Source organism: Nerophis lumbriciformis, linkage group LG10 (genome assembly GCF_033978685.3).
Source record: "Nerophis lumbriciformis linkage group LG10, RoL_Nlum_v2.1, whole genome shotgun sequence".
In the NCBI taxonomy this organism is placed as follows: domain Eukaryota; kingdom Metazoa; phylum Chordata; class Actinopteri; order Syngnathiformes; family Syngnathidae; genus Nerophis; species Nerophis lumbriciformis.
Window position 1 is genome coordinate 30,150,692 of NC_084557.2, and position 26,108 is coordinate 30,176,799.

General features: G+C 42.6%; 1 protein-coding gene across 3 annotated transcripts in view; it reads right to left on the reverse strand.

Moving 5' to 3' along the window:
* Positions 1-26,108, reverse strand: part of necab2 (N-terminal EF-hand calcium binding protein 2) — a 360,801-nt gene that overhangs the window by 298,145 nt on the left and 36,548 nt on the right. The window lies entirely within an intron of this gene.

Consider the following 26,108-nt stretch of genomic DNA (forward strand, 5'->3'; position numbering starts at 1 on the left):
TGGGGAATCTGTGGTGGGCTCTCTTATTTCTGGGGCTGAGGTTGCCGAGGTAGTTAAAAAGCTCCTCGGTGGCAAGGCCCCGGGGGTGGATGAGACCCGCCCGGAGTTCCTTAAGGCTCTGGATGTTGTGGGGCTGTCTTGGTTGACAAGACTCTGCAACATCGCGTGGACATCGGGGGCGGTACCTCTGGATTGGCAGACCGGGGTGGTGGTTCCTCTCTTTAAGAAGGGGAACCGGAGGGTGTGTTCCAACTATCGTGGGATCACACTCCTCAGCCTTCCCGGTAAGGTCTATTCGGGTGTACTGGAGAGGAGGCTACGCCGGATAGTCGAACCTCGGATTCAGGATGAACAGTGTGGTTTTCGTCCTGGTCGTGGAACTGTGGACCAGCTCTATACTCTCGGCAGGGTCCTTGAGGGTGCATGGGAGTTTGCCCAACCAGTCTACATGTGCTTTGTGGACTTGGAGAAGGCATTCGACCGTGTACCCCGGGAAGTCCTGTGGGGAGTGCTCAGAGAGTATGGGGTAACGGACTGTCTTATTGTGGCAGTTCGCTCCCTGTATAATCAGTGCCAGAGCTTGGTCCGCATTGCCGGCAGTAAGTCGGACACGTTTCCAGTGAGGGTTGGACTCCGCCAAGGCTGCCCTTTGTCACCGATTCTGTTCATAACCTTTATGGACAGAATTTCTAGGCGCAGTCAGGGCGTTGAGGGGATCTGGTTTGGTGGCTGCAGGATTAGGTCTCTGCTATTTGCAGATGATGTGGTCCTGATGGCTTCCTCTGGCCAAGATCTTCAGCTCTCGCTGGATCGGTTCGCAGCCGAGTGTGAAGCGACTGGGATGGGAATCAGCACCTCCAAGTCCGAGTCCATGGTTCTCTCCCGGAAAAGGGTGGAGTGCCATCTCCGGGTTGGGGAGGAGATCTTGCCCCAAGTGGAGGGGTTTAAGTACCTCGGAGTCTTGTTCACGAGTGGGGGAAGAGTGGATCGTGAGATCGACAGGCGGATCGGTGCGGCATCTTCAGTAATGCGGACGCTGTATCGATCCGTTGTGGTGAAGAAGGAGCTGAGCCGGAAGGCAAAGCTGTCGATTTACCGGTCGATCTACGTTCCCATCCTCACCTATGGTCATGAGCTTTGGGTCATGACCGAAAGGACAAGATCACGGGTACAAGCGGCCGAAATGAGTTTCCTCCGCCGAGTGGCGGGGCTCTCCCTTACAGATAGGGTGAGAAGCTCTGTCATTCAGGGGGAGCTCAAAGTAAAGCCGCTGCTCCTCCACATCGAGAGGAGCCAGATGTGGAGGTGGTTCGGGCATCTGGTCAGGATGCCACCCGAACGCCTCCCTAGGAAGGTGTTTCGGGCACGTCCGACCGGTAGGAGGCCACGGGGAAGACCCAGGACACGCTGGGAAGACTATCTCTCCCGGCTGGCCTGGGAACGCCTCGGGATCCCCCGGGAGGAGCTGGACGAAGTGGCTGGGGAGAGGGAAGTCTGGGCTTCCCTGCTTAAGCTGCTGCCCCCGCGACCCGACTTCGGATAAGCGGAAGAAGATGGATGGATGGGTTGATACATCACCCCCTTGTGATGTTTGTTTGAAATACAGTACTGTATAGCGCTTTTTTAAAGGGGAACATTATCACCAGACCTATGTAAGCGTCAATATATACCTTGATGTTGCAGAAAAAAGACCATATATTTTTTTAACCGATTTCCGAACTCTAAATGGGTGAATTTTGGCGAATTAAACGCCTTTCTAATATTCGCTCTCGGAGCGATGACGTCACGTTGTGACGTCACATCGGGAAGCAATCCGCCATTTTCTCAAACACCGAGTCAAATCAGCATTGTTATTTTCCGTTTTTTCGACTGTTTTCCGTACCTTGGAGACATCATGCCTCGTCGGTGAGTTGTCGGAGGGTGTAACAACACGAACAGGGACGGATTCAAGTTGCACTAGTGGCCCAAAGATGCGAAAGTGGCAAGAAATTGGACGTTTGTTCCGCACACTTTACTGACGAAAGCTATGCTACGACAGATGGCAAGAATGTGTGGATATCCTGCGACACTCAAAGCAGATGCATTTCCAACGATAAAGTCAAAGAAATCTGCCGCCAGACCCCCAGTGAATCTGCCGGAGTGTGTGAGCAATTCAGGGACAAAGGTCCTCGCTAGCACGGCAAGCAATGGCGGCAGTTTGTTCCCGCAGACGAGCGAGATAAACCCCCTGGATGTCTTGGCTCACACCGTCCCGAAGATGATCAAGAGAAGAATATCGACCCTAGCTTCCCTGGCCTGCTGACATGAGGGTATGTCTACAGAATATATTAATTGATGAAAATTGGGCTGTCTGCACTCTCAAAGTGCATGTTGTTGCCAAATGTATTTCATATGCTCTAAACCTAGTTCATAGTTGTTAGTTTCCTTTAATGCCAAACAAACACATACCAATCGTTGGTTAGAAGGCGATCGCCGAATTCGTCCTCGCTTTCTCCCGTGTCGCTGGCTGTCGTGTCGTTTTCGTCGGTTTCGCTTGCATACGGTTCAAACCGATATGGCTCAATAGCTTCAGTTTCTTCTTCAATTTCGTTTTCGCTACCTGCCTCCACACTACAACCATCCGTTTCAGTACATTCGTAATCTGTTGAATCGCTTAAGCCGCTGAAATCCGAGTCTGAATCCGAGCTAATGTCGCTATAGCTTGCTGTTCTTTCCGCCATGTTTGTTTGTGTTGGCTTCACTATGTGACGTCACAGGAAAATGGACGGGTGTGTATATAACGATGGTTAAAATCAGGCACTTTGAAGCTTTTTTTAGGGATATTGCGTGATGGGTAAAATTTTGAAAACAACATCGAAAAATATAATAAGCCACTGGGAACTGATTATTAATGGTTTTAACCATTCTGAAATTGTGATAATGTTCCCCTTTAATGTACTTAGTGTGCAAAGTGTACAGACTTTTACTAAAATATGGACTTAAGTCATTAATGTTAACACTGTTTCTTTTGGAGAAATATGTTTCAATGTACAAACTTTTCGATTTACAAACCTTGTTCAAGAAACAATTAAGTTTGTAAATCAAAGCTCAACTGTACTCAAATGACCTCTTCGCTAACCATCTTTGTTCAATTGATTGCAGACTTAAACAAACTGAAACAATATTCTCATCAGCAGTCTAATATAGGCCTACACTACACTAAGTCGTTTAACCCCTTAAACAAATAATTATTTAGCCTAAGCCCCGTTTCAGCCACACTAAACCAGCGTTTAAGGTCCCCCTCCTCGGACAAATTTTTACACGGCTAAGTGCGCCGTGTATTTCTTGAATCTCCGCCATTGATCGTTTACAAACTGAGTTCGGAGAGGAAGTGACGCCAGAAAGACCGCACCCCACACAGGAAGTGTCGACAGACAGAACGCGCCACAGCCAGCTTCATAATAAAGCGGTTTCGTAACTCAGAGCTAACCACTGGAAATATGTTTCTCCTTCTTCTACATGTACAGACAAATGTGGAAATCACACATGAATACCTTAAGACGGTGTTTTTCAACCTTTTTTGAGTCAAGGCACATTTTTTGCGTTGAAAAAATCCGGAGGCACACCACCAGCAGAAATCATTAAAAACGAAACTCAGTTGACAGTAAAAAGTCTTTGTCGCAATTGTTGGGTATGACTTTAAAGCATGCATCAATATAGCTCTTGTCTCAAAGTAGGTGTACTGTCATCACCTGTCACATCACCCCCTGACTTATTTGGAGTTTTTTGATGTTTTCCTGTGTGTAGTGTTTTAGTTCTTGTCTTGCGCTCCTATTTTTGGGGTATTTTCCTGGAGCAGTTTCATGTCTTCCTTTGAGCGATATTTCTCGCATCTACTTTGCATTAGCAATCAACAATATTTCAGTTGGTTTTAATCCTTCTTTGTGGGGACATTGTTGATTGTCACGTCATGTTCGGTTGTACATTGTGGACGCAGTCTTTGCTCCACAGTAAGTCTTTGCTGTCGTCCAGCATTCTGTTTTTGTCGAATTTGTAGCCAGTTCAGTTTTAGTTTCGTCCTGCATAGCCTTCCCTAAGCTTCCATGCTTTTTCTTAGAGGCACTCACCTTTTGTTTATTTTTGGTTAAAGCATTAGACACCTTTTTACCTTCACTCTGTCCCCCGCTGTTTCCAACATCAACAACGCAATTAGCTACCTGCTGCCACCTACTGATTTGGAAGAGTATTACACGGTTACTCTGCCGAGCTCTAGACAGCACCGACACTCAACAACAACACATCATTTGCAGACTATAATTACTGGTTTGCAAAAAATATTTTAACCCAAATAGGTGAAATTAGATAATCTCCCACGGCACACCAGACTGTATCTCACGACACTAGTGTGCCGCGGCACAGTGGTTGAAAAACACTGCCTTAAGAGAATGAAAACGCGCGAATGAAGCTATTTCAGATACAAACATCTCAGACGGCAAGAGAACTTTACAATGTCCAGGTCAGCTGTGATTCTACTTAGCGAAAAACTTTGTCCATTTGGCGAAGGAGAGTCCAGGAGAATGCGAGCTCCCGTGGATGTGATAAAAAGGTAGCGTGTGCTTAGTATTACCTGGCCGTCAAGAGAAGACTTACTACGGAAAAACGGCGAATGCTTTTGGACTGGCAAAGCAGACTGCATCAGTTATTGTCCGCCATGTATGTTGCGGACTCAACGTCTAGTATATAAAGTCACCAAAAACGAATGGACAATGAAGTTGAAGGCAAAAGAGTGAGGAGTGTCCTGACCAAATATCTAGATCCCTAGTTTGATTGATGTAAAATGTTCTTTATCACATTGTTTACGTGTATAATAAAGATGTGATTAATTTATGATATCTCAGGTGTGATTCACTACAATAGGGCCCCACAGCACACTGTATTCCAGTTCGTTGAAATACCACAACACTGGATATTGTTCAGATAAGTTACATTTAAGAACTTGCACACAAAGCAACACTGCAGGTGACTATGACGTGCGCATTTTCTGCGCATGCGTATTAGGTCGCGTTGCACCGGCGGACGGGGGGGAGGGGGGTTTAAACAGTGGCATTGTTGTGTGGACACGGATAAGGTTAGGTGGGATTTACCCTGGATAACCTTATCCGGCTTAGTGTAAACAGGGCTTAAATACATATTTGAATCCAACTGCATTGTGATGTTAATATCAGGTGATAAAAAATTACTTAAATTCCCTAATAATTTTTTTTTTCTGTGCTTCTTTTTTAAGTGGAACATTACACAACATTCATTTTGTATTATTTAAACCTAATTGTAATCGCTGATATTTACAACAATAAATAAACATTCTCTCTGACTATAATTAGTTATGTCATGATTTCAACACAGATACAAGTAGAAAATCAATGTATGTTTTAATGTGACATTTAAACTAAAACTGTTAAATGCAGTAGTAAATCGTTCTACATTCTGCTTCAAGAGATCTTTTCTGGAATGTATGTAAACAGTAATACAATAGTCATTATCTTTTCCACACTGTAGGAAGGAGATTCACCGTCATATTTGCTTTCAGCTGCAATGCCATGTTTTTGTGCGCTCTTGACAGCAGAGATAAACAGGCCTTCCAAAAACCTGTCTCCTCGCTGTCATTATGCCAAACACACTAACGATAATTAGCAGACAGTGGATGAGTCACGGGGTAAAGGAGCACGGAATTAAAATCCCATCAGCTAACTGAAGGTATGAAAGGAATTAACTTTATCCGTATGCTCAAGTCAAACACATCTGAAGGCCAAAAAGTGACTGCTCCTTAGCTGAGCTGTAATTTAATAATGAACATTTTGTTTTGTATGTGTTGTAAAGTTTCTGGTTTATGAAGTAAGCCATCAAGTTTCATTGCCTGTCATTTTATTAAAGGCCTACTGAAAGCCACTACTACCGACCACGCAGTCTGATAGTTTATATATCAATGATGAAATCCTAACATTGCAACACATGCCAATGTTAGTTTACTAAAGTGCAATTTTAAATTTCGCGTGACATATGCTGCTGAAAACGTCTCGGTATGATGACGTCAGCGCGTGATGTCGCGGATTGTGGAGGACATTTTGAGACAGCATGATGGCCAGCTATTAAGTCGTCTGTTTCATCGCAAAATTCCACTGTGTTGGTGAATCTTTTGCAATTTGTTCAATGAACAATGGAGACAGCAAAGAAGAAAGCTGTAGGAGGGAAGCGGTGTATTGCGGCCGACTTTAGCAACACAAACACGGCCGGTGTTTCATTGTTTACATTCCTGAAAGATGACAGTCAATCTTTACCATTGGCCTGGGGAGAACTGGGACAACAGAGACTCTTACCAGGAGGACTTTGAGTTGGATACGCAGACACAGTACCGTGAGTACGCTTCCAAACATTTGATCGCTTGCCCGTACGTGCGTGCCACTATGTGCATGTCACGTAAATAATTCAATGTATACACCCTGATGATTATCTTGTGTGATGACTGTATTATGATGATAGTATATATGATAGTATATATCTGTATCATGAATCAATTTGGACTTAAACAAGTTGAAAAACGTATTCGGGTGTTACCATTTAGTGGTCAATTGTACGGAATATGTACTTCACTGTGCAACCTACTAATAAAAGTCTCAAAAAGTCTCACGTACGTAACTTTGGGGACTTTGGGGAAATATATGTGCTGTATGAACTTTGGGGAGGTGAACGGTTCTTTGGGCTGTGGGATTGAGTGTGTTGTGCAGGTGTTTGAGTTGTATTGGCGGGTTATATGGACGAGAGGGGGGAGGTGTTTGTTATGCGGGATTAATTTGTGGCATATTAAATATAAGCCTGGTTGTGTTGTGGCTAATAGAGTATATATATGTCTTGTGTTTATTTACTGTTTTAGTCATTCCCAGCTGAATATCAGGTCCCACCCGCCTCTCACAGCATCTTCCCTATCTGAATTGCTCCCACTGCCCTCTAGTCCTTCACTCTCACTTTCCTCATCCACAAATCTTTCATCCTCGCTCAAATTAATGGGGAAATCGTCGCTTTCTCGGTCCGAATCGCTCTCGCTGCTGGTGGCCATGATTGTAAACAATGTGCGGATGTGAGGAGCTCCACAACCTGTGACGTCACGCTACTCGTCTGCTACTTCCGGTACAGGCGAGGCTTTTTTATCAGCGACCAAAAGTTGCAAACTTTATCGTCGATGTTCTCTACTAAATCCTTTCAGCAAAAATATGGCAATATCGCGAAATGATCAAGTATGACACATAGAATGGACCTGCTATCCCCGTTTAAATAAGAAAATCGCATTTCAGTAGGCCTTTAAGTGTATACATAGTACGGTACATGTGATCCTAAGTTCACAACATTCCGTGACAACGATCCGTGTTTCAACGTTCTGTGTTTCGACTAGGGGTGTAACGGTACGTGTATTTGAATTGAACCGTTTCGGTACGGGGGTTCCGGTTCGGTTCGGAGGTGTACCGAACGAGTTTCTACACGAAACTATTAAGTAGCCGCCTAAGCTAAAGTCTTAACAAGTTGCTCTGCTTTCTGCCTCTGTCTCCTAAACAGCGCCCAGCATTGTCCCACCCACACAACCATCTGATTGGTTACAACCTTAGCGGTAACAGCCAATCAGAAGTGCGTATTCCGAGCGGTAACAGCCAATCAGCAGTGCGTATTCAGAGTGCATGTAGTCAGTGCTTCTGCGGTGGGGTTCAATCAATCAATCAATCAATGTTTATTTATATAGCCCTAAATCACAAGTGTCATTAGGGTTAGCAGATAGGTGTTTAGCAGGTGAGCATCAGGCAGCGGACTCTCCCCAAATTATAATAAACACCTCCCAGTCAACTACTAGTAACATCACTCTGAGCCCGTTGACCTTCTAGAAACAAACTGCAGCTCAGCTCGCTCGCAGTCCTAGCTTGAGGTGAAGGCAATTAGCTTTTAGTGTAACGTTAGCTCATTTTGCGGTGTTTGTGTGTGTGTGTGTTAGATCGTTGTGTGTGTGTGTGTGTGTGTGTGTGTGTGTGCGTGTAATCATTAGTAATGAAGCAGCCTAGTTTTGAATGGCAGGGTCCCTGCTATCACATGTTGATATAAATATAACATTTACATAATAAAAATCAACTACAGGCTTCCCAAATACTGTAATAAATTAAGCATGATGAGTTGACTTGAAACTGTTTAATGTTGCACTTTTTATATGTAGAAGAAAAGTTTTGTCATTTTATTTAATCTGAGCAACAACTTGAGGCAGTTTAATGTTGATTAACATGGGCAGAATTATTATAGTGTTCCCAATGTTAAAAGGATAAAGCAATTGTTTCCAAATTTGGTAAATAAATAACCAAAACATTTATATTTTGTTGTTTTCTTACCGTACCGAAAATGAACCGAACCGTGACCTCTAAACCGAGGTACGTACCGAACCGAAGTTTTTGTGTACCTTTACACCCCTAGTTTCGACATTCTGTATTTTGACGTAGAGACGAACAAACACGCTCCCACGAATGAAATAAAATTCGAATTTTAAACTGTAAACACGAAATTTGCTCGGGAAGTAGTTAAGGTGTGTTTGGCAGAATAATATCATGCAGTGCAAGAATGCCACGAGGTCTACGCTGAGGTCCTGATCTACTAAGAACCAAATACCACGCGCTAAACAGCAAGTGCAAACTATTAAACTGTGTTATTATTGATAGATAGATAGATAGATAGTACTTTATTGATTCCTTCAGGAGAGTTCCCTCAGGAAAATTAAAAGGGCGTGTTTCATGTGATCTACTAAGACTGTGTGTACAATTGATAACTGGACAGACTGCCTTTTTTAAATTAGGTTAAATTGCAAAAAAAAACGCATCACTTGAATTTTTTTTAATCAGGCCCTTAAATCATCCAGCAGCTATACAATTAGAACATGATATTGCTGAATGGACAATATTTATCATATCTTTTTTGACAGTCCATATATGTTGACAAGCATATCAGGTTACTTCTAGACCTCCACCCCAGATCACACCTCACTCCTACCCACTTCTCCAAGTGGGCTGGCTTAGGGTGGAGGACAGAGTAAAACAACTTGCACTGAGCCTAGTCTATACAATTCTCTACACCTCCCTGATACCGAAGTACATGTCAAACTACTTCCATAACGTAAATGACCGCCATAACCACAACACCAGAGGGAGCTCCACAAACCACGTTAAACCCAGATTCCGATCTAACAAAGGTCTTAACTCATTCTCCTTCTATGCCACATCAATATGGAATGCACTCCAAACAGGTGTAAAAGAAAGTGCATCTCTACCCTCCTTCAAAACCGCACTAAAAGAACACCTCCAGGCAACTACAACCCTAGACTACTACCCTCCCCCCACCACATCCCACCTCTCCTGATTGCAATTAATCAAATGTAAATAATCAAATGCAAGTAATCAAATGTATATACTTGTTCTTATGCTTTCTGTACATATCCTACGAAGTCAGACCTACACTGTTTCAATGTCCATTTCTCAGATGATATAATTGTTGATGACTGAAGTGCTGACACCAACCAAACCTAACCCCCCCGCCCCGACCCCCTCCACATCCCACCCCCCGGATTGTAAATAATGTAAATAATTCAATGTATACACTCTGATGATTAACTTGTGTGATGACTGTATTATGCTGATAGTATATATTTATACCATTAATTGATTATTGTGGACCCCGACTTAAACAAGTTGAAAAACTTATTCGGGTGTTACCATTTAGTGGTCAATTGTACGGAATATGTACTGTACAATCTACTAATAAAAGTCTCAATCAATCAATATGTAGGATAATGCTGCAGCGCGATCACCTCCTTTCTCACAGCTAGTTCGACACAACTGCCAGTTTGCATCGATCCATTTTCTACCGCTTGTCCCTTTCGGGGTCGCGGGGGGTGCTGTAGCCTATCACAGCTACACCCTGGACAAGTCGTCACCTCATCGCAGGGCCAACACAGATAGACAGACAACATTCACACTCAACTTCAAACACTAGGGCCAGTTTATTGTTGCCAATCAACCTATCCCCAGGTGCATGTCTTTGGAGGTGGGAGTAAGGTGGAGTACCCGGAGGGAACTCACGCAGTCACGGGGAGAACATGCAAACTCTACACAGAAAGAACCCAAGCCCAGGATCAAACCCAGGACCTTGGTATTGTGAGACACACGTACAAACTCTGTTCCACCGTGCACCAGTTTGTATGTCCTATACAAACGTACTAAATATAAATGTAAAACTTAGTCTTCTCAAAATGTGGTCTTGATAAATCACAATGCCTGGGCTAGATAATTATGTTTGCATTTTTCCTCCCAGTACTGTGGGCGTTCTGATGATCAACATTGGTTCTATACTATATACATTCATGAAAAGTCAAAGACAATCACACTAAATAGAATTCACACTCTATTTTCCTCACTTAAGAAACACAATCCTCTAAACATAAGCTTAATAGAACAACTTTGCGTGTGCAATCAAATGTGCACCTGTTTTAAAGAAGACCAATTATGAAAAAACAACTTTTCTTATCTATTAGTACCTGTTTTTGTGTATTAGGGATCTGCATAAGTCCCAGAAATTTGAAATCAAACCATGGAGGCATGGCGCAGATATTTATAAAACGATCTTGCCTACATTAGAATTTACTGGGACCTTGGTACTGCTCTACTGGCCAGGTTCCCATGATTGACGGCGAGCTATGAAGAAAGCCTGGCCTAAAGAACTTAAGGGAAGGGAAGAAATTAAGGGTTAACATTTCTAAAAGCCTTGGCAGCACGGTGGACCGGGGGTAAGCGCGTGTGCTTCACAATAAGAAGGTCTTGGGTTCGATCACTTTCTGTGTGGAGTTTGCATGTTCTCCCTGTGACTGCGTGGATTCCCTCCAGGTACTCCGGCTTCCTCCCACCTCCAAAGACACGCACCTGGGGATAGGTTGATTGGCAACACTAAATTGGACCCAGTATGTGAGTTCGAGTGTGAATGTTGTCTGTCTGTCTGTGTTGGCCCTGCGATGAGGTGGCGCCTTCTGCCCAAATGCAGCTGAGATGGGGACAAGCGGTAGAAAATGGATGGATGGATGGATGGATGGATGGATGGATTTCTAAAAGCCAGAACCGAAAAAGAAGTAATGTCTTCAACTAACAAGAAAAAGTGCAGTTAGATGAATCTTTTGCGGACTGAATTTAAAAGTTATGGTCAAAGTCAAACACTAGTGTCAGCTTCAATTAAGATGTAATTTTAGGATTACTTGTAGTACTATCAACCTGCTGAGACCTCGGGATGGCCACTGAAACCCGGTTCCATAGTGGCACCGCTTCCAACATAGACAACAGTAACCAGACCGAAAAAAAAAGTAGCTATCAATGCCTCATTTCGGTGCTAAATGACTGCAGACTGCTACTAAGGCCTGGTGATGATATCGTAAAAGTAACATCTTGTAGGTAATGTAGTGTCTCGACAGAGGCACACAGAGTCTGACTCTCTTTTTATACTTTCTTGCCGACCTGAACATGCCGAAACCGCAGCCCTCATAACACACAACAACAACAACACAGTGACAGGACTTCCTCATTATGCACTAATGACAGCCCTGGAATTATGAGTATCGACAAGCAAGTCGTTTTTTGCACCTTTGCTATGTTCTGTATTTTCCTAATGATTATGACGATTAGTTGTGGATTTTTGAATGTATTACAGTTAGAGATGTCCGATATCGGACTGCCGATATTATCGGCCGATAAATGCTTTAAAATGTAATATCGGAAATTATCGGTATCTGTTTTAAAAAGTCAAATTTATGACTTTTCAAAACGCCGTTGTATGGAGTGGTACACAGAGGTAGGGAGAAGTACAGAGCGCCAATAAAACTTAAAGGCACTGCCTTTGCGTGCCGGCCCAATCACATATCTACGGCTTTTCACACACACAAGTGAATGCAAAGCATATTTGGTCAACAGCCATACATGTCACCTTGAGGGTGGCCGTATAAACAACTTTAACTCTGTTACAAATATGAACCCATACCAAACAAGAATGACAAACACATTTCGGGAGAACATCCGCACCGTAACACAACATAAACATAACAGAACAAATACCCAGAACCCCTTGCAGCACTAACTCTTCCGGTACGCTACAATATACACTATACACCCCCCCACCTCAAGTGCTGTGTGAGTGTGCAAAGAGGATGCTGTAATATTAACACGCCATATGTCACTTCTGGTAACAATAATGGTGTTGTTGCATTTAAGAAGATAATTAATTAGATTACCCGTTAGTTATTACTCCTAACACTGTTCACAATAGAAAGAGAGTACCATATTTTCAAGACCGTAGGGCGCACCGGATTATAAGGCGCACTAAAGAAGTCTTCTTTTTTTTTTCGAAATGGAAAACACTTCCTTGTGGTCTACATAACATGTAATAGTGGTTCTTTGGTCAAAATGTTGCATAGATTGTTTTACAGATCATCTTCTAGCCGCTTTCTGACAGTCGCTTCCGGAAGCGCCATTTTGTGGGCGGTCTTATTTACGTGGCTCACCTTCGGCAGCGTCTGCTCCCCGTCATCTTTGTTGAAGCGGTGTAGCGTGCAAGGACGGGAGTGTAAGAAGTGTCAAAATATGGAGCTAACTGTTTTAATGACATTCAGACTTTACTTCAATCAATAACGGAGCAGCATCTCCTCATCCGGAAACAACACCACTGGAAATGTGTCCCGTGAAAAACCGTCCGACCGGAACTCTAATAACTAAAGTTTCTTGGGTGAATAATGTAACTCACTACACCGGTATGTTTTAGCGCTTTCATGGCGAGTTTACTGACAGATATAAGTAAGAACTTTACACTATTTTATATTAGAAATGGTAACAGCGGAGAATTAATTTCCCATAACAAGAAGATAGAGAAAAAAAAGAAGCTTATAGATTACGGCGTCGGCGCGGACTCGCACAATTTTTCAGGATTTATGCAGATCCCAAATACAGATCAGCCGGTACCAGAAGGTATGACAAAACGCCAGATAATATGTCTTACCTCCTACACACACAATAATAATACTCATATGTTTAATGCGTCGACAAACCTTCAAGCGGTGCGGCTTCATAGCTTACCAAAGTCGTACTAAAACATTTTGATAGATTTTTGAGCACCGTGTGTAATGTTCTATATTTTCAATGGAACATTTAAAATGTTGGTGTTGTTTACTTGAGGCATATTGCTATCATAGTGCAGCCTACGCTTATCTCTTATGTTTGACTGCCATCTACTGGTCACACTTATCATTATACCATGTAGCAAATAAAATAGCTTTTAGGTGGGTAAGCTCAACCAAACGTATTCCTTACATTAGGCGCACCGGGTTATTAGGTGCACTGTCGAGTTTTGAGAAAGAAAAAAAAGACTTTAAGTGCGCCTTATGTCAATTACATCCATTTATCTAATTATTATACGCTTATCTCTCTCTTCACATTACTTATTTATTTTTCTATTTTTTGTCACTTCTGGCTTCCCTCTGTGCCACTCCTACTATGTACCTTCTTTTCTTTTTTTAACGATTTTCTTCCTTGTAGCATCCCTGTGTCCCCCTCATTAAAACAGTTACCAAAGCTTCTCCCAAGAGAAGGGAGATAAAGTTAGCTCCTCGCTGGTTTTTCCTTCCCACTCTGATTTCCATACATCAAAGTTTCCTCATAATAGCACTCCTTTCCCGCAACAGCAAAAAGCCCTTCTCTTTCGACACTGTTGTTCTGCACCAGCAGCGAAGAGAGTCTTATCAAAGAGAAGATGTGCAGTCAGGAACAACCACAACACAGCAGGAGTGTAGAGAGAGAAGCATTCCATCTATAGTACAGCTGCTCATGAGAAGATAATAGCAGTGGCAAATCTGCATTGGGGGCTGTCACATTAGATCAGATATACCGTATTCTCCGGACTGTAAGCTATAAACTGTTGGATATTTGTGTTAAACAATTCCAAAGCGTCAAATCATGAGGTTCATGCAATTTAGATGCTTCCGAAAGCGGCATTTTGCATTCAACAGTGGGCCATTTGTGAAGTCAGTGTTATCATTTCTAGTACATGCTGTCGGCTGTAAGGCTGTCGTCTCATGCCCTCTTATCTGCTCTGACGTCTATAAAATGAATAGTTCCGTGTTTATTTGCCCACAACATTTTAATAATGGATGTTTTATCAGCATGGACACATAGGTACAAAGTTGAATTGGCCGCTATACTCTGACGAAAAAGACGGCACCATTACGACTGAAGAAACAAGAGGATGAAGCATTTGTATAAAGTATTTTCATGTAATCGTGGGATGCACACATCCAACAATAACATGCAGTCATAAATGCTGTTAAAAGCATTGTGAGCCACATTAGCAATGTTCCCTTTAATTGTTCATGTGACTGAGAAAACGCACAAAGTCCCTAAGCAATCCTTGAACCACGTAAAAGCAACATCAGCTATGCACACTGTCGCCATTAGGGTTGCACGGTATACTGGTACTAATAAAGTATTGCAGTACTAATCATTTGGAAACTACAAAGCCCCAAAAGGGACATGGATGTTTTGCGAGATCTTAGACTTAGACAAACTTTAATGATCCACAAGGGAAATTGTTCAACACAGTAGCTCAGTTACAATGATGGAAAGTGTAAGGATGGAAAGGAAAATGCAGGTATAAATAGACTAAATATAGCGATATAAAATATGACATATATACAAATATATACAAATATATACATAATGTGTACAGTATATTATATATACAGATATATATTATGTCTATAACATATATACAATATATAACAATTACCATGTACAATTTTACAGTATATGTGACAGCAGCAGCATAAAATAGAGAGTAGATCCAGCAAAAAATAGAAAATAGACATTAAAAACAAAGAGAAGTAGCTGACATAGAAGGTGTCAGGTAATAGGCAGATATCATCTATTGCTGTATGGCGAGTGATTATACAGCTGGATGGAATGCGGAATGAAGGAGTTCTTGAATCGCACAGTGCGGGAAGAAAGCTGAAGGAGCCTGTTGGAGTATGAACTCCGCTGTCCCTCAATTGTCAGGTGGAGTGGGTGGGCAGGATTGTCCAAGATGGCCAGCAGTTTGTCCAGTGTCCTCCTGTCCCTCACTGACACAAACGCCTCCAACTGCGTGCCAATAGTTTGGCCGGCTTTCCAGATCAGTTTATCAATCCGGTTTGAGTCCCTTTTACTCCCCCAACACACTACTGCAAAGTACAGGGCACCGGCCACAACAAACTGATAAAATACCTCCAACAGCTTGCTGCACACATTAAATGACCTAAGCTTCCTCAGGAAAAAGAGTCTGTTCATGCCCTTTTTGTATACAGCTTTGCTGTTGTCCTTCCAGTCTAGTCTGCTGTTCAAGTGGACTCCAAGGTACTTGTACTGGCCCACTTCTGCCACCTCCCGGCCCTGGATGTTGATGGGCTCCATAGTCGAATTTTCTTCTTGAAGTCGATGACCAGCTCCTTGGTCTTGTCCACATTAAGGACCAGATGGTTCGCCTGAGACCACTCCACAAAGTCAGCGATCAGTGCCCTGTTCTCCAATTCCTGTCCCTCTCTGATACACCCGACCACAGCAGAGTCGTCAGAGTATTTCTGCAGGTGGCAGTACCTGGAACTGTACTGGAAGTCTGAGGTGTACAGGGTGAACAGGAAAGTAGACAGGACGGTCCCCTGTGGAGCACCTACACCACTGACCACAGTATCCGACAGGGAGCTCCCCAGTCGCACAAACTGGGGCCTGTGAGACAAGTAATCAGTGATCCAGGAGACAATGGATGAACTGACACCCATCCTGAGCAACTTGTCACTCATCAGAATTGGCTGAATGGTGTTAAAGGTACTGGAGAAATCTAAGAACAAGATCCTCACAGTGCCCTTCCCACCATCCAGGTGAGAGTGAGCATGATGCAGCAGGTAGATAACAGCATCATCCACTCCTACATGGGGCTGATATTCAAACTGTAGAGGATCCAGGGAAGGAGCCACCAGGGGTCTCAGCTGATCCAGCACAAGTCTCTCGAGGACCTTCATGACCAGGTCTGAAGTCGTTCAAGCCCGATGGGATGGGCTTCTTGGGCACCGGCACTATTCAGGATGTTTTCCATAGCACTGGTATCCGTTCTAGCTTCAGACTCATGTTGAAGATGAAGTGCAGGATCTCAGTTAGCTGAGCAGCACAAGTCTTCAGGACCCAGGGGTTGACTCGGTCAGGGCCTGCTTACTTGGCTGGGTTGACTCTCTCCAGCTGTCGTCTCACATGTCCAGGTGTCAGACACGCCGGGCTGGCTTTCTCAGTGGGGGAAAAAGAAACAGCGGTGGCAGGTAACAGAGAAGGAGTTTGTGTATTGATGTTCAGGGGAGGTGTGAGGACAGGAGTCGTGGGGGGAGGGCCAGTAAGGGGTGCATTGCTAAATCTATTGAAGAACAAATTCAGCTCGTTGGCTCTATCTACTCACTGGATCGGTTCGCAGCTGAGTGTGAAGCGACTGGGATGAGAATCAGCACCTCCAAGTCCGAGTCCATGGATCTCGCCCGGAAAAGGGTGGGGTGCCATCTCCGGGTTGGGGAGGAGATCTTGCCCCAAGTGGAGGAGTTCAAGTACCTCGGAGTCTTGTTCACGAGTGAGGGAAGAGTGGATCGTGAGATTGACAGGCGGATCGGTGCGGCGTCTTCAGTAATGTGGACGCTGTATCGATCCGTTGTGGTGAAGAAGGAGCTGAGCCGGAAGGCAAAGCTCTCAATTTACCGGTCGATCTACGTTCCCATCCTCACCTATGGTCATGAGCTTTGGGTTATGACCGAAAGGACAAGATCACGGGTACAAGCGGCCGAAATGAGTTTCCTCCGCCGGGTGGCGGGGCTCTCCCTTAGAGATAGGGTGAGAAGCTCTGCCATCCGGGAGAAGCTCAAAGTAAAGCCGCTGCTCCTCCACATCGAAAGGAGCCAGATGAGGTGGTTCGGGCATCTGATCAGGATGCCACCCGAACGCCTCCCTAGGGAGGTGTTTAGGGCACGTCCGACCGGTAGGAGGCCGCGGGGAAGACCCAGGACACGTTGGGAAGACTATGTCTCTCCGGCTGGCCTGGGAACGCCTTGGGGTCCCACAGGAAGAGCTGGACGAAGTGGCTGGGGAGAGGGAAGTCTGGGCTTCCCTGCTTAGGCTGCTGCCCCCGCGACCCGACCTCGGATAAGCGGAAGAAGATGGATGGATGGATGGATGGATGGATGGCTCTATCTACACCCCCACCCAGTAGTTTGGCGTTGTTGTTGAAGCCTGTGATGGCTTTCATGCCTTTCCACACATCACAAGTGTTGTTCTGTTGGAGTTTAGCCCCTAGCTTCCTCCTGTAGGCATCTTTCCTTTCTTGCAGCTGAACTTTAAGCTACCACTGAATCCTCCTCAACTCGTCCCGATCACCGAATCTGAAGGCTAGCTTCTTTTTATTCAGCAGCACCTTTAGCTGGCTGGTGATCCAGGGCTTGTTATTTGGGTAACAATGGACAGTTTTTGTAGGGATGATGGAGTCATCAATTTGTGTTTTACCTGCTACATGGCTTATCTGTGTAGTTTCATCCATAGTTTTTTTTTAGTATTTACTAATTGTAGTTTTCTTAAAGCACAGACCAGGATTGGGAACCATAAATCACGAAGCATTTATAATAATGTCAATAATACTTTTTTTTTCTATTCTAACCTAATCCTTCATTATGGCAGACTATATGTAATATGGAAAATTGTAAACTGTTCTTTGAGTGCAACAAGAAAAGCCCAATATGTTTAATGCCTTTTAATTTATATTTTAACCTTCTAAAATTGTATAGGAAATGGGAAACATATGTTTAATGTATTGTAAGATTTTCTGTTAAAATAAAGCCAATATTGAAATTTTTTGTAGTTCCCTTTATTTTGAAAAGTTTTGAAAAGTATCAATATACAGTACATTTTGGAACCGGTACCAACTTTTTGGTATCGGGAGAACCTCAGTCGCCATACCACGCAATGGCTCAAAACTGTATCATAATAAGTGTTTTATGTTGGTCGATTTTAATAATTGTTTATATTTTTCTGACCTATAGAAAATGTGGACCAGGAAAAAAGATGATGAAAGTTAACATTTGTCTTTCAAATGTAACTTTCCTCTGATTATAATCCCCTCAGGCAGAAGGGAAAGGAAATGACAACACAACTATGGAAAAACACTCAAACAGTGAATATAAAGACAATTCTAACATCACAATAAACACTTAATAATAACATCTTTAAATTAAGGTACACAAATAAGGAATGTGTAAGAAATGCTTAAAGGCCTACTGAAATGCGATTTTCTTATTTAAACGGGGATAGCAGGTCCATTCTATGTGTCATACTTGATCATTTCGCGATATTGCCATATTTTTGCTGAAAGGATTTAGTAGAGAACATCGACGATAAAGTTTGCAACTTTTGGTCGCTGATAAAAAAGGCTTGCCTGTCCGGAAGTAGCAGACGATATGCGCGTGACGTCACAGGTTGTGGAGCTCCTCACATCTGCTGATTCGTGGATGAGGAAAGTGAGAGTGAAGGACTAGAGGGCAGTGGGAGCGATTCAGATAGGGAAGATGCTGTGAGAGGTGGGTGGGACCTGATATTCAGCTGGGAATGACTAAAACAGTAAATAAACACAAGACATATATATACTCTATTAGCCACAACACAACCAGGCTTATATGTAATATGCCACAAATGAATTCCGCATAACAAACACCTCCCCCCTCCCGTCCATATAACCCGCCAATACAACTCAAACACCTGCACAACACACTCAATCCCACAGCCCAAAGTACCGTTCACCTCCCCAAAGTTTATACAGCACATATATTTCCCCAAAGTCCCCAAAGTTACATACGTGACATACACATAGCGGCACGCACGTATGGGCAAGCGATCAAATGTTTGGAAGCCGCAGCTGCATGCGTACACACGGTACCGTGTCTGCGCATCCAACTCAAAGTCCTCCTGGTAAGAGTCTCTGTTGTCCCAGTTCTCCACAGGCCAATGGTAAAGCTTGACTGTCATCTTCCGGGAATGTAAACAATGAAACACCGGCTGTGTTTGTGTTGCTGCAGTCGGCCGCAATACACCGCTTCCCACCTACAGCTTTCTTCTTTGCTGTCTCCATTGTTCATTGAACAAATTGCAAAAGATTCACCAACACAGATGTCCAGAATACTGTGGAATTTTGCGATGAAAACAGACGACTTAATAGCTGGCCACCATGCTGTCCCAAAATGTCCTCCACAATCCATGACGTCACGCGCTGACGTCATCATACCGAGACGTTTTCAGCAGGATATTTCGCGCGAAATTTAAAATTGCACTTTAGTAAGCTAACCCGGCCGTATTGGCATGTGTTGCAATGTTAAGATTTCATCATTGATATATAAACTATCAGACTGCGTGGTCGGTAGTAGTGGGTTTCAGTAGGCCTCTAAGTAAGAAAATGTAAACCTGAGCAGAACAATATTTTGCAGGTTTACTGCCAGGAAGTTACATGGTCTGTGTAACATTCAATGTGGTCTGTTATTCTTAATTAAGCATGAAAATTAATGTATGCCATGCAGTAATCATTTGAATTTTATTGGACCAAATTATTATTTAAAAATAGCACATTTATTAGGGCTGCACAATTAATTGAAATTGAATCGACATTGGGGTTTTAATTTGTGTTGTAAATAACCGCAAGAGGCTGAGGTTTTTAGTTTTTTTCTCCGCCGTCACCGGCATTTGAGTGACAGACATGTTTGCCTATCAGAATTGTTGAGCCTCACGTTTGTTCGTCTCTCACTTCAAACATGAAGACAGACGTATTACTTTGTGCAACGCTCTCAGCACCTGAGCGTGTTTATTTAAAGGGGAACATTATCACCAGACCTATGTAAGCGTCAATATATACCTTGATGTTGCAGAAAAAAGACCATATATTTTTTAAACGATTTCCGAACTCTAAATGGGTGAATTTTGTCGAATTAAACGCCTTTCTATTATTCGCTCTCGGAGCGATGACGTCACAACGTGACGTCACATCGGGAAGCAATCCGCCATTTTCTCAAACACATTACAAACACCGAATCAAATCAGCTCTGTTATTTTCCGTTTTTTCGACTGTTTTCCGTACCTTGGAGACATCATGCTTCGTCAGTGTGTTGTCGGAGGGTGTAACAACACGAACAGGGACGGATTCAAGTTGCACCAGTGGCCCAAAGATGCGAAAGTGGCAAGAAATTGGACGAAATTTGTTCAAAATACGAGGGTGTGGGGAAAGCCGACGAAAATGGTCAGTCGTTTGTTCCGCACACTTTACCGACGAAAGCTATGCTACGACAGAGATGGCAAGAATGTGTGGATATCCTGCGACACTCAAAGCAGATGCATTTCCAACGATAAAGTCAAAGAAATCTGCCGCCAGACCCCCATTGAATCTGCCGGAGTGTGTGAGCTATTCAGGGACAAAGGACCTCGGTAGCACGGCAAGCAATGGCGGCAGTTTGTTCCCGCAGACGAGCGAGCTAAACCACCTGGATGTCTTGGCTCACACCGCTTCTACCGTCCCTTATGCCACCGAAGATGATCAAGAGAAGAATATCGACCCTAGCTTCCCTGGCCTGCTGACATCAACTCCAAAACTGGACAGATCAGTTTTCAGGAAAAGAGAGCGGATGAGGGTATGTCTACAGAGTATATTAATTGATGAAAACTTTATTCATTACTCGCGGTTTTACGTAAATTATTATACATAAACTGTGTTTACCAATAATTTAGCTTAAAAACATTACAACACTTAAAAACAAACACATACCAATCGTTGGTTAGAAGGCGATCGCCGAATTTGTCCTTGCTTTCTCCCGTGTCGCTGGCTGTCGTGTCGTTTTCGTTGGTTTCGCTTGCATACGGTTCAAACCGATATGGCTCAATAGCTTCAGTTTCTTCTTCAATTTCACTTAAGCCGCTGAAATCAGAGTCTGAATCCGAGCTAATGTCGCTATACCTTGCTGTTCTATCCGCCATGTTTGTTTGTGTTGGCATCACTGTGTGACGTCACAGGAAAATGGACTGGTGTATATAACGATGGTTAAAATCAGGCACTTTGAAGCTTTTTTTAGGGATATTGCGTGATGGGTAAAATTTTGAAAAAAACTTCGAAAAATAAAATAAGCCACTGGGAACTGATTTTTAATGGTTTTAAACATTCTGAAATTGTGATAATGTTCCCCTTTAACAGTGAAATTAACTGAACAGAGTGACCCCTCTTTTTAGTGATTAACAATCATTGTCTCGGTGGAGAGTAGAGCAGGCGCGCTGCCGCTAACACACTCAAATTACAGAGAGCCACCAATGAGTAGTGCTGCAAAGTAACGCAAATTTGGAGGAAAAAAAATATGATTATAAAGCCAAATGTCCTGTTGTGGGAATATTTCAGCTTCAAAGTGGATGGGTGATACGATCCTATCAACACGGACAAATGAGCGAAAATATCGTTGTGATCACAAAAGACATTGCGCACTTTAAGATGTTAATTAGCTATTTACGTTACATATTTGCCTACAAAAATGAGTCAATTTTATTTTTTGTTTGTTTATTCATTTAGGATAACAATGTTAACAATTCTACAGTAATGATGAATAAAAGTTAACATCTTTTGAAATGGTTACTTGCATTATTATTATATATCATGATTACATTACATTATAAGCACTGTAGAATTTTGTTTAGATTATTTCTTCAGTTAAAGAGCATGAAGTGCTGAATCGGTCTGCATAAAGCCAACTATTTTCAAAAGTAAATTATTGCATATTGTTCTCAGGTGTAATCTGAGTGCAGCTCGAAAAGGCTGCAGCCCCCCGCCATCCCAAAACTACCTACCTGTATGCATGCATGCATGCATATTTATTGCTGTTACAGTTCCAAAAAATGTTGCCTATCGTTCACAATCATTATGAAAGACATGACGACGGATGGATTTTTTTAATGCATTCTAACTCGTAAATAAACGTAAATAAAAGTCTGCTTACAGCAGAGCCAATGAGAGGTCCTCGATTTTGCCCATTAAATCGAATAAATAACCGTTCAAAAACTGCCAACAATATTCCATTTACATTTCATGGTTTCATTTACATTTCATGGTTTGAATGGGGTGGACATTTTTTAAGGGCTTAATAGGCAGAATAGAGCGGCTCCCATAGGCAACATTGTAAGCAGACTTTTAAACGCATTTATTTACAATTTGAACACATAAAAAAAAAAATATCCATCGTTACGTCTTTCATAATGATTGAGAACGATAAGCAAAAAACAAAAAAGTGCAGTTCCCCTTTAAAACTCTAGACCCACACAATAACAGACAAATTGAAAAAGGTGATAACAGAAGGGAGTGTAAAGAGAAACTCTAAAGTGGAAAAGCAGAATGCAGCAATACTTGCAATGCCTGAGGGACAAACTGCTCAATGGCAAAAGCACAATATTGTAAACTATTGCCTCTGTAAATCACTGTCCCAACATGCTCAAAATCTGGTAGACTGCAGCAAAACAAACTACAGAATACTCAATTGTTCCTGCTCCATCAACTAGTTGGCATTAGATGTGGTGTCGTAAAAACACGCATTCTGCTGTTTAGCTGAAAACACTCATTCTATAACGCCACATAACTCAGTGCTGATATTAATGTCAGAGCAGGACTGTAACTCAGCCGTTATTGTGCCAGTCAGCCAACTTTAACACACTGTGCACTGCTGCAATTATGCAGTCTTACTCTGTACTGTGTCATAATGGTCCCAGCTGTGGTAGACTTTCTGTGGGTTTTAAATGCTTCCACTTTGCCACAATGCCATTTACAGTTGCTATGAACATTTTTAGGAGGTCTTTGTAATTATATGTGTAAACTAAAGTATTTAATAATACTTTAAAACGTTGGCACGTTGTGTAAATCGTAAATAAAAACAAAATACAATGATTTGCAAATCATTTTCAACCTATATTCAGTTGAATAGACAGCAAAGACAAGATACTTAACGTTCGAACTGGAAAACCTGGTGTGGCAGAAAAAAATGAGAAAGTTGAGGAATGCTCATCAAACACTTATTTTGAACATCCCACAGGTGAACAGGCTAATTGGGAACAGGTGGGTGCCATGATTGGGTCTAAAAGCAGATTCCATGAAATGCTCAGTCATTCACAAACAAGGATGGGGCGAGGACCACCACTTTGTCAACAAATGCGTGAGCAAATTGTCGAACAGTTTAAGAACATTTCTCAACGAGCTGTTGCAAGGAATTTAGGGATTTCACCATCTACAGTCCGTAATATCATCAAAAGGTTCCGAGAATCTGGAGAAATCACTGCACGTAAGCGATGATATTACGGACCTTGGATCCCTCAGGCGAAACTGCATCAAAAAGTGACATCAGTGTGTAAAGGATATCACCACATGGGCTCAGGATCACTTCAGAAAACCACTGTCAGTAACTACAGTTTGTCGCTACATCCGTAAGTGCAAGTTAAAACTCTACTATGGAAAGCGAAAACCATTTATCAACAACACCCAGAAACGCCGCCGGCTTCGTACCCCAGCGATAAATACTCGGACCAAAATTGTTCTGTTCTTATATAAATGACATTTTTTAAGTTACGAAAGACTTAAAGTTAGTGTTATTTGCAGACAACACTACTGTGTTCCGTTTAGGAGAGAACACACCGAAGCTAATACAAATAACAGAAAAATTTACAAATTAAAGAGATGGTTTGACTAATCAAAACCAAAACAACGCTATTCGATAATAGCAAAAGAGAAAGTCAAACACAAATACAAATAGAGTAGACATTGTAAGGGTACAAGAAAACACCTTTTTGGGTGTAATAATAGATGGAATGGTTATATAATTTTCTCAAAACTATTATCATTCTACGTTTTAGTTTACTGTTACAGTCTATCTACACTTCTGCTGAAATGTAAAAAGCACATGCATAAGTAATACTTAGTTTATTTCACTTAATGCTCTCTATTTGTATCCATATTATTTACCATTTTTGATTCTTGACAGTTGTTATTTCATTATTGCACACGAATCAATGCTTTTCAGCTCCTGGTTTCTCCATGCCTGATGCACTACATACATCTTGTTATTGTTGCAATTGACATTCTAATCGGATTCTGGGATAAAGGGATACACAAAGCACGTGGAAACTGTAAAGCATTTGCATAAACAGGTTGTAGGGGTGAAGACCTACCACCGCGGCAGCTTTCCGCCATCGGACCAGCTACGTCCCAGCAGCTGTTCGCCATCAGACCGGCTACAACCGAAGCAGCTAGTCACCATCCAACCAGCTACCACCGCAATAGCTTGCCGCCATCAAACCAGCTACAACCGGAGCAGCATGCCGCCATCGACCGGCCACAACCAGAGGAGCTTGCCGCCATCATAGCAGCTACCACCGCAACAGCTTGGCCCTATCAGACCGGCTACAACCGGAGCAGGGAGCCACCATTGCCTGGCTACAACCGGAGTATATTGCCGCCATCAGACCAGCTACCACCGCAGAAGCGAGCCGCCATCGGACCAGCTACAGCCACAATACCCAGCAATATGTTTGGAGGAGAAAAGGTGAGGCCTTTAATCTCAGGAACACCAAGCCTACCGTCAAGCATGGTGGTGGTAGTATTAAGCTCTGGGCCTATGTTGCTGCCAATGGAACTGGTGCATTACAGAGAGTAGACGGGACAATGAAAAAGGAGGATTACCTCCAAGTTCTTCAGGACAACTTAAATTCATCAGCCCAGAGGTTGGGTCTTGGGCGCAGTTGGGTGTTCCAACAGGACAAAGACCCCAAACACACGTCAAAAGTGGTAAAATAATGGCTAAATCAGGCTACAATTAAGGTTTTAGAATGGCCTTCCCAAATTCCTGACTTAAACATGTGGACAATGCTGAAGAAACAAGTCCACGTCAGAAAACCAACAAATTTAGCAGAACTGCACCAAATTTGTCAAGAGGTGGTGGTCAAAAATTAAACCAGAAGCTTGTGAATGGCTACCAAAAGCGCCTTATTGCAGTGAAACTTGCCAAGGGACATGTAACCAAATATTAACATTGTTGTATGTATACTTTTGACCCAGCAGATTTGGTCACATTTTCAGTAGACCCATAATAAATTCATAAAAGAACCAAACTTCATGAATGTTTTTTGTGACAAACAAGTATGTGCTCCAATCACTCTATCACAAAAAAATAAGAGTTGTAGAAATTACAAATATGAAAGATACATCACAAATATTGGCTGCAACAGCGTGCAAACAATGTCAGATATTACTCTTGCTGTTGCTACAAAGGCTGTTAGAGTACTAACCAACAGGAACATGCCATTAACTGACATGGACATCTCTGCGTTCACACAGTAACAGCAACTATCATCATCACCAAGTACAAAGACGATGCAGCTGGCTGATTGTTTCTATGTGAGAAACAGGTATATCTACTGGTATACATTCCATCAATTCCCAGAGAAAGTTTGGGCACAGATACCCAGAATTGTGTTGGCAGCCCTCGTCACCACTGCCTTCCAGGAGTACACAGCAACAGGTATCAACCAAACAACATTAGACAGGAGGTCTTAAGAAAACTGTAGAGGGCACAAAGCAATCTCTTTTGTGCCTTTATGACGTTTACCTACAAAAGGAACACTGGGACAAGCACTGCGAAGATGCTTTCGTTTGGAGAGGACAAATATTTTTTGTGTAGAATGTTATTTTTTTTCTGAGAGCTCTGTAGCTTGTTGGCATCTTAGTCCCTTAGTCATGAAAATAAAAAAAACAATAAAAGTGATAGCTAATATCTTCAATGGCTGTGGTTTGAGTTTCTAAAAGTAGAGAACGTAATCAATACTTGGCATGTGCTTTTTAATATCTCAATATAAGTGTTATTGTATGTGTTTTACACACTGTGCACTGCTGCAATTTGCAGTCTTACGCTGTACTGTGTC